We start from the raw sequence: 10,490 nt of genomic DNA on the forward strand, positions 1-10,490 counted from the left end.
GTGAAATAAAAAAAAAATATTCTGTAAGAGAAGTTTGAGAAAATTTTACTAACAGAGTCAAAGGAATTTGTTTTTATATATTGAAAAAAATTTCCGTTGCCGGGACTTGAACCCGGGTCTCTCGGGTGAGAGCCGAGTATCCTAACCAACTAGACTACAACGGATGCTTATAATAAATGCAAATAAAATTAAAATTAAATCTATTTTTTAAGACGCTTGCTTGTGTCGTTTGCGCCTTTTCGTTTTTTCTTGTCCATTCATTACTTTTTGTTGTCGTTTCGTAGCTGTTCCCCTGTCTCTGACCTCAGCGTCGAGGCTGCTCTATTCTAACCTCGACGGCGCCACTGCCCAGCGGACCCACTCGACTCTAACCCCAGATCTCCTTCTCCTCTTTTGCTCCTTGACATTTGCATAAGGTATCGTTGAGCTCTGAGTTTAACGTTTGAATCTCTTTGAACATCCTATTATTTATTTTTTATTATTTTTTTTTTGGCGATAAAAATTGAATGAATATGTCATTGTGGAGGCTAAATTGAGAACTTTGTTTTGTGCTTAAAAAATGGCGGTGGAACGTGAATCTGTTTGTTCTCTAATATATAATAATTGTGGTCGTTTGCTATATGAGATTGATTGACTATCATAGTTGACAAAGGCTTGCAACCAAGATTTATATATTTTCTTTTTTATTAGAATTTCGAGGATGCCTTTGGTAATGCAACGTGATATATATAACATACAAAGTGATTAGAGGGGAGAGAAAGAGGAGTATTTGTGTGGGTGTGTTTTCTTTTGTCGGTAAATTTTAACCAACTGATAATGTTATTTAGATTAAATTAATAACTTATGATCAAAATTATTGGGGAGATTGGGATAATGTATGGGAGAGGTTTAATAGCTATGTTCTTCAAGTGTTTCCAAATTTAGGTACTGCAATCTGTTTTTCAGCTTATGATTTCACATATGTTGTGTGTGATGGGATCAAATGATTCAAAACAATAAATGTTGAGTTTGATTTAGCTTTCCTTTTGTTGAGTACTATAACATTGGAAGATGGCTTCCATGATCTCTTCTCATATATTTCTTTTTCTGAATTTGATCTTTAGCACCCTCAGCCGTAAGGGCTAACTCAACCACTTGAGCATCAGATCGAACAACCCTTGGTTGTTTAGCAGCTACAATTACTTCTCGAGTAATATGTCTTAAAAGCCTCAAATAAACTTGGCCTTTCTAGCAGCTTCAGTGACCACTTCATCAGAAGTAAACTTAGCCAACCAATCAAATTTGGTGGCATAGTCGCTGTCATATTTCCCTGAACCAACTGTATAAACTCTTCCATCATACTAGCACAAATAGATTCATTATAGTACATCTTGTAGAACAAGGTCTAGAATGTATCCCAAGTCATGTTACTCAGGTTATAACCTCGGGACATAATCTCCCACCATATGCGAGCATCCTCTCGTGACATGAATATAGCACATCTAACACGATCATTACTCTCAACTCGCATAAAGTCAAAGATAGATGTTATCATGCTCATCCACTATTTTGCCTTCAATGGATTAGAACCAACCTCAAACACTGGCGGGTTCTATTTCCTGATTCATTCATACAATGATTCTAACTAATTTCCCACATCTTGTGGCACAACCAAAGGTACTGGAGGAATATGGACATAAGTAGGCCGAACTTGCTACTCTCTCAACTCTCTAATTTGGTCTCCTTGTTGTCATATTGTCTCTTGCATTGCAAATACATTTGTTCCAAGTTTTATGGTGGTAGAGGATTTGCATCCATTTGCATCCTCACCACCAGCCCTGAGCTCAGAAAGCTCGCAATTAAACCTACCATATCACCTTGGGTACATAGTATATGTTAAGACTGCTTAGCTTTAATTTAGAAATTATTAGATAATTAGGATTCAATTATGGAAATTGTTTATTAATTTTGAATTATTAATTTACGATGATTTATTTGAATTCAAATGTATTTTATTGTTGGAATATGTTTTACGAGGATCTAGATTTACTAACAAGTATATTTCATTAACATCCTAATATAAATTTCTAAAACAATAAAATTAAACACATATAAAGTTTAGAAAACCTTACATTGGGTGCACCGGAATAATATGTCTCATTCCACTCAGATCTCTAACTCTTGTATCCTGTCTGTCGCAGAGTATCACCAAGATCTGAGCCCGAATGTCCTTCTCTTCAATTTGGATTCTTCACAATCTTCCAAACTATGATTGAGATACCACTTGATGTGTGTGGGCACTCACTCTATCACTCAAGGGTTCGAAAATTTGAAGAAGAAAAGAGGGAGAGAGAGGTTCGGCTATAAACAATAGGATAGGAGGCTCAATTTTTCTGAAGGCAAAATTTTCTGATTTTCAATCTATTTAAGTGTGAGCCATCCCTATCTATTTATAGGTAACCACTAGGTTTAGGTTAAGAATTATTGGGCATTAAAATAATAAAAATATTAATTGAAAAATCACTATTAAGTGGCCGGCCATGAGTTAATGGGCCCCACTTTGGTATTTCGTAATTTTGACAATTTTCATTTCTATTTTCTCAAAAACGCCAATTTTCCAATTCTAACAATTTAAATGCCAAAACTAATTATTTAATAATTAAAATAAATTATTAAATAATATTGTCATTTAATATATTTATTAATTAGACATAATAAAGTCTTCCAATTAATAAATAAAACCTAGAATCTCTTTTCTTAACAATTTAGCCCTTGCTTAGTGAAAATTCATAAACTAAACATAGTCTAATTTTAGAATTATAATTGATTAATTAAAATCAATTATTTGAGTCTTACAAGCAGTATGGTCTCAACTAGAATGGGGACCATCAGCCTATATTACTGAGCTTCCAATAAGCTGAACTAGAATTTACCAGGTAAATTCCCTAACTTATTAATTTCTTATTGCATCCACTCTTAGAACTTGGAATTGCAGTCTCAGTCATATGCAACGCTCTATATGTTCCACCATATAGATACGCTATCACATTTAACTATCGTTATAATCTCAATAATCAAAGATCCTCTATATAGATGATTTACACCAAGTAAGGATAAATTTACCGTTTCACCCCTCAATGTATTTTGATTCTTAAATCACTTAGCTACCTGTAAATGATGTTTTAGTGAACTAAAATATAATCACTGAAACAAGAGCTCTTCCATTTACATCTATTTAGCCAAGCTCGAAGGAAATCATCATTTAACTTTTAAATACCTACAGAAGCTATAGATTCCATATTTATGTTTAGCGCTCACACTCAATCATACTACCATGTTCCCAAAATGTACGTATCACCCTGACCATAAAGTAGGTTTAACTAACAAATCAAAGAACACGAATAGCAGTCTTGAGATTGAACCTAAGCATACCAGGATTAAGATCTTTTGATCTAAGATCAACTAGTGATATTGACTTGGAAAGATACAACGGTAAGTATTAACCAAGATCAATATCGGTCCAGTCCAATGTATACTCCATACATTCGAAACTAGTATACTTTGCCAATGTTCTGGAAAGAACATAACACTTATGCAAAGTGTAAGTACACTTCATCGCTGATTATCACATCAGCATAAATCCAATGCACTGATGAAACAGGAGCTTTATCTTTCGAATCATATAATCACAATCACATTCCACTGTGTTGACATCACTGTAATTGTAAATGACTATATGTTCTGGACTTAACAGATTTTGTATATATATTAAACCATAAACATGAAAACAACATGTAAACATAAATGACTTCTAATCTTTTATTGATAACAAAACAGATTAGATTGGAATGGATTTTATTTAGGGCATAAAATCCCAACAAACTCCCACTTGCATTAACATAAAACAAGCTGTGCATTTCAATCAATCTATTGTCTTGATCTTTAGATCAAGTGTAGTATATTTGACTCAACCCAAATTTCTGGAACCATGTTTATAAAACATTATGCAACATCCTTTACTATATGCATTACTCATCAAGGGATACTGAAATCCTTACTGCTTATTAAGTACATTTGAATAAACAGAAGACGTATCTCTCATTCTTTTAATGAACAAAATAGAGATAATACAGTGTAGAATTTTTTTCAGTTGAATAACTTTCTGGTAATATTGAATTTAAAAAGTTATATATCTTTACTGATGGAGCTTGAATTATTATAAATGGGTTTTTACACTCTTCTAGAATAACTCCTCCACCCCTAGAGTAACCACCATCTCAGATTCTTTATGAGTTGGTGTAGATATAAGGTCTACTAATATATACATCCTTATTATCTAACACATAAGTCACATTCATAAATCTTTCTTGACTGTCCCTTAATGTTCCTTGTTTGATTACATCTCAGATAGCTCCCACTCAACAGTATGAGTCTGGTTAAATTCATACATAAAAGTACATTTAACCTCTTACTATTATTTTGAGGGATATCTTGTTGTGACATATTATCTTAGTTTGAAACTGTAAGTTCCTTCTAGATTAAGTCATCAACATAGCAATCTAGTATTTTAAATTGAGAGTAAAATACTTGGAAGAGATTAAGTAATAAAATTGAGATACCATAAAATTTTACGAGGATTAGGAATTTTTGCCCAAGTTATTCGAATAGACTATGCAAGAATTCTACTATCTTATTCTCATAATTTTGATAAGTTATTTCTATCCATATGAATGGTTAGATTTACTTTCTCAGTTGTGTTCTAAAGTTCCTATCACAAGTGTCAATCAAATGAAGATGGGTAAAGAATTTTAAAATTCTCCCACTCAATTAAGGTAGTGTGATACATTATCAAAGAACTTTTATTAGTATCAATTTCTATTACAACATTAAAATATTAATTAGAACATAAATCAAGATCAAGAATTTATTCTGATAATTTTTGCTAATTCATTATATTACATCCATGTTTAAAATATGTGTGACAAAGAGTACTGTGGTGTATTGAGTATAGTCCAAAGTTCAAAATGAACTACATACTTCAATAGTATAGTCCACGCCTAAGTATATAGAGATTATGATCCCCCCTAAGGGATATAGAGATCATGGTCCATCTCTTAGTGTTATAGAGATCATGTGGAGTTATGAATATAATCCAGAGTTCAATAGATATAAAAGATCGTTGAACTGCATATTATTCTTAACATTTTCCACCCCTATAAGATCAAAAGATCTTTCTATTAAACAAATTCTTAATAATTGTTTTAGAATCAACAATCATTCATAAACATATAAATGAAATTCTAAGTGTTTATGTAGTATTAACTCTTTGAAGAGTTGAAGATACTATAGAATTTGTGTCAATAATAAAAACACATACACAAGCCTTAATTAAAACATATAAATATAATTGGTATTGGCATACACAAGATAAAGTAAATGAAGCTCAATTCATAAATGCAATTCATTTTTCAAAATTAGAAAACTGTTAAAAATTCTCAAAAATAAAGGAATGTTCTGCAACAATATGAAAAATAGAGAATAAAATCTCAAACTAATAATTGAAATCCAAATTGTTCTGAAACTAAAACAATTAATTCAAAAATAATAAAAAAATTTTGAGCTTCATCTTCATCTTGGACTATCTCCACCCTTCTGTCCAACCATCCGATTCAACTCGCTAAGATAGCATCCGAGTTCAAGCAACTGGAGCTGAAGTAAGAAGAAAAACAAATAAACATGGTTAGTAGTTCCAGAATTAATAATCCAAGTGGATAATAATTCACTAAAACACATCAGTTTATAGGAAAAAGAAATACCTTGTTTCTTTGCTAGAAATTTAGGGCATTGGGGTTTCCAGTGTCCCTTTTCATTGCAATAGAAGCATTTTCCTTTTGGTGTATCACCAGTGGTAGCAACCTTTTTCTTTTTAACTGTTTTCACAGCTTGAACATGCTTTTTGCTATTCTTCCTGTAAAGACCGCTTAGTTTAAATTTGGAAATTAGTAGATAATTAGGATTTAATTATGAAAATTATTTATGGATATTTAAATAATTATTTATGTTGATTTATTTGAATTCAGAATGCATTTTTATGTCATATAGTGAAATTTCATAATTTTACATTTTCGGTGCCAAGCAACATGGAACGCGGTGTATGGCTCAGTAGAATCACAATTTAGTATTTTAGTATAGCGGGGCAGTTTATTTAGACATTGAGAATGTCGGGATTGTTCGAGAATTTATAATTTTCCAAAATACCCTTTGTACCCCTTTTATGCCATTTTAGTGTGTGAGGGCAAAATGGTCATTTTGCCCATTTGTGTTTTGTCTTTTGTGGAATATGTTAAGCTGAATGTTTATAGAGTATTGGCTGAATTATGTTGGTAAATCAAGTCATTTTATAATTTATTCAAAAATTAGAAAATTTGGAAAAAATAAGGAAGTTCTCTCTCTCTCTCTCTCTCTCTCTCTCTCTCTCTCTCTCTCTCTCTCTCTCTCTCTCTCTCTCTCTCTTTGAGCAGCAAAGATTGGGTGTTTTTAGTGATCTCAAGTTGTAGGTAAGATTCTTGTAGCTTCCTCTTTGTTTTCTTGAGTTTTAAGAAAATTATGATAGTTTGCATGCTTGATAAATTTGATGTTGTTGCTGCTGTGTTTATGTGATGTTTTCTGTAGTTTCAATATGTTTAATTGAGTGTGTTAAAACAGATTTTGATGCATGTTAGTTGGATTTAACTAAATATGGAGTTTTGAACTCAAAACTTTGGTTTTCATGGTAAAATGATGAGTTTTGTTGCTGTAGTTGCTGCTATTGTTTGATTGTGTTCTCTGTGGTTAAAATATGTTGGAATAAGTTGATTTAAGCTTGAATTGTAGGCTGTTATTGGGTTTAGGCAAGCTTTGAGTCTTAGAACTCAAGCTTGGCCCTTTAATGGCAAGTTTTGATTCTGAGCTGGTAGTTGTGTTTTATTGCCTTGAAAATGTTCTTTGGGATGTTTAGAACAGGTTTGGAGAGTTTGGTTTGAATTGGAGTTGAATTGCATGAGTTGTGAAATTTTTTAGTGTTTCTTGCACTGAACCGGAATTCCGGTACAGAGAGGCCTGTAGGAACCGGAATTTCGGTTGGCTTCCAGGAAGTTTACCCAGAACCGGAATTTCGGTTGGGGAACCGATCTACCGGTTGGGGAACCGATCTACCGGTTGGGGCAAATTTGGGAACCCTAGTTCTTCCCATTTTTGTGTTGTTTAGGGTATTGCCATGCTTTTTATCGATAGGAAAACTTTTAGTTTCTAGTTTAAGTCCCCGGGAAGTAATTTAGAGTGTCACTTATCATGGTTGTGGTTAATGTGATTTAGGAGCCTGTAATTCGCCGAGCAGATTGTTCCACTCAGGTTGACCGGCACACCTGAATTCGGAATCGAGGTAAGATTAGTATAACAGTATGCATATGTATTTACATGTTTAGCGTGCATGTTAGGAAGCCTGTTAGATTACATTAGATATGTATGTTGGCTTCGTACCATCCGACAGTATCACAATGGTACGGCTAGAGTATGACTAGCGTACCGAGTATAGGCTGATATTATGGTCGATGGTACTGTACTGTTTGACCGTATCACATCGGTATGCTCAAAGTATGACTGACATACCGAGTATAGGCTGATATTGTAAAACATCGGTACGACTAGAGTATGACTAGCGTACCGAGTATAGGCTGTTACTATGCATCGTACGAATGTTCGAGACTCAGTACCGTGTGGGACACGGGGATTAGGGTTGTGGTCAGGGGTATGGGCGTCTGATCATAACCTGGGATTTATGTATGTTTTATGATTTATGTTTTTCTTACTGAGTCCGTCGACTCACAGTGCTATGTTTATGTGTAGGTAAGGGCAAGGCCAAAGCTGAGGAACCGTGAGGACGAGCAAATGAAGATTGTACATGTCGGGGCGGTTAGGCCTGGAGCGTACGATCCTCGGGACTCACAGTGCTTTTGTAGTTAGTCGCTAGGCGACAAGTATTTTATAGTAAACGTTTGTAAAGTATTTTGAAAACGGGATCCCGAAATATTTTGTATGTAATATATAAGTTTTAATTAAATAGCAAAATTTTAATTAATCACGATTTTTATTAACCTCGTTGATTAGCAATGAGCTGAACAGTACGTTTAAAATCACGTCAACACGCCTATGCTAGTTAGGGTGTTACACTTCCACTTCTTCTTGTTTTTGGGTTTGGAAGTAGAGGCAAAGTTTGCCTCAGCCTTAGTCGCCCCATGACCATTTCTAGAATTATGAGCTTTAGGCCCCTTCTTCTGCGGTCCTCCAATCAAATTTTCATGTCTGAAGGTCATTGACTAACGTGTGAAAGTCTTGTTCCTTATTATTCACGACATAATTTGAAGTGTAGGGCAGAAAGGCTGGAGTCAGAATATTCAAGATAAGACTCACTTGAGTTGTCTGATCCATTTCAGCTCCATGATTTTGAGCTTCCTGGAAATAACTTGCCATTTGGAGAAGGTGATCACGCATGTTCTGATGAAGACTCATCCGTGCATTGATAAATTTCCTTGTCGCTTCAAAGCGAGACTCGATTGATGCCATTCCGAATAGTTCAGTTAACTGTGTCATGATTTCTGCAGCCGTGATAGTGTTTGCAAACTTTGTTTTCAAGGTGTCAACCATGCTGGAAAGCATGAAGTATCGAGCTTTGTTGTTAGCATTCTGCCAACGCTCGTACTTCTCTTTTACAGCTTTGGTTGCATTGTCACCCGATTTGTTCGGGGAGATTTCGATCAACACAAACAGGGCACTTTCACCAATGAGAGCAATGTTAATGTTCTCTTTCCATTTAGGGAAGTTAGATCCACTCAGCTTATTATCAGTCAACTGTGACAACATGGGATTGGTCATTGTCATATTGGATACTACAAATATTGGAAATTATTTTACCAGGATCTTAGATCTACTCACAAGTATGTTTATTAACACCCTAAATATGAACTTTCTAAAGCGATGAAATAAACACATATAAAGTTTAAGAAACCTTACATTGGGTGCAGCGGAATTAAATGACTCCTTCCGTTCAGATATCTAGCCCTTGATTCCTTTCTGTAGCAGAGCATTATCAATATCTGAACTTGGATCTCTTTCTCTGAATCTTTGATGCTGAAACTCCTTTGCTGATGATCTTTCTTCACGATCTTCCTCACTATGATTGAGGTATCACTTGATGTGTGTGGGCACTACTCTAATCACTAAGGATTTCGAAATATTGAAGAAGAAGAGAGGGAGTGGTCAGCCAGATAGGGAGAGAGAAGGCTCAGTTTTTCTGATTCAGAAAGTCTCAAAAGAAAAGTCTTATTTTTCTGAAGCCTTCACTATCTATTTATAGCATTCCACTAGGGTTAGATTTGAATTATATGGCATTAAAATAATGAAAAAATCAACTTAAAATACTACAATAGGTGGCCGGCCATACACTTAGTGGATTGGGCCTTGCTTTTTGCAATTTTGCAATTTTAACACCTTTTGTATCTGATTTTCTCAAAAATGCCAATTTCCTAATTCAACCATTTAAATGCCAATTCTAACTATTTAATAACTATAAATAATTATTAAATAATATTGTCATTTATCATATTTATTAATTGAACCATACAAAGTATCATAATTAACAAATATGCCCCTATAAACTCTTTCTTTACAATTTCGCCCTTACTTAGTGAAAAATTCACAAATAGACATAGTCTAGTTTGAGAATTATAATTGATTAATCAAAACCAATTACATGAGTCTTACAAGCAATATTATCTCAACTAGTGGGGGGACCATGGGTCTATATAATCGAGCTTCCAATAAGTAGATCAAGAATTTAGCACTAAAATTCACTAACTTATTATTTCTTCGTTGAATCCACGCATAGAACTTAGAATTGCACTCTCAGTATATAGAATGCTCTATATGTTCCACCATATAGACACATCATTAGTTATCCATTGTTATAATCCTAATGTGATCAATTATCCTCTATATGAATGATCTACACAGTAAAGGGATTAGATTACCGTAACACCCCACTATGTATTTTATCCTTAAAACACTTGACCCCGTATAAATGATATTTCAGCTTATGTGAAATGAGATCTCCACCATTTATTTTCGTTTGGTCAAGCTCGAAGGAGATCATCCTTTGCTTACTATTCGCCAGATAGAAGCTATAGATTCCATGTTTATGCTAGCGCTCCCACTCAATTGCACTACCGTGTTCCCAAAATGTACGTATCACCCTGACCTAAAAGTAGGCTTAACTAACAAATCAAAGAACACGAATAGCCTTTCAAGATTGAGCCTAATCATAACAGGATTAAGATCATTTGATCTAGGATCAACTAGGCGATATTGACTTGAATAGATTTTACGGTAAGTTTAATTAAATCTAAGTCAAAGTTCAATATCGGTCCCTTCCGATGCATACTCCATGCATCCAACCTGAGCTTTACTTTAACCAATGT

General features: G+C 34.2%; 1 non-coding gene across 1 annotated transcript; it reads right to left on the reverse strand.

Annotated features, from left to right (window-relative positions):
- Positions 1-91: 91 nt before the first annotated feature.
- Positions 92-164, reverse strand: TRNAE-CUC (transfer RNA glutamic acid (anticodon CUC)). Its single transcript has one exon. It is a non-coding gene; the product is annotated as a tRNA-Glu (tRNA).
- Between the last annotated feature and the right edge of the window lie 10,326 nt (positions 165-10,490).

Source organism: Cannabis sativa, chromosome 2 (genome assembly GCF_029168945.1).
Source record: "Cannabis sativa cultivar Pink pepper isolate KNU-18-1 chromosome 2, ASM2916894v1, whole genome shotgun sequence".
Classification (NCBI taxonomy): Eukaryota; Viridiplantae; Streptophyta; class Magnoliopsida; order Rosales; family Cannabaceae; genus Cannabis; species Cannabis sativa.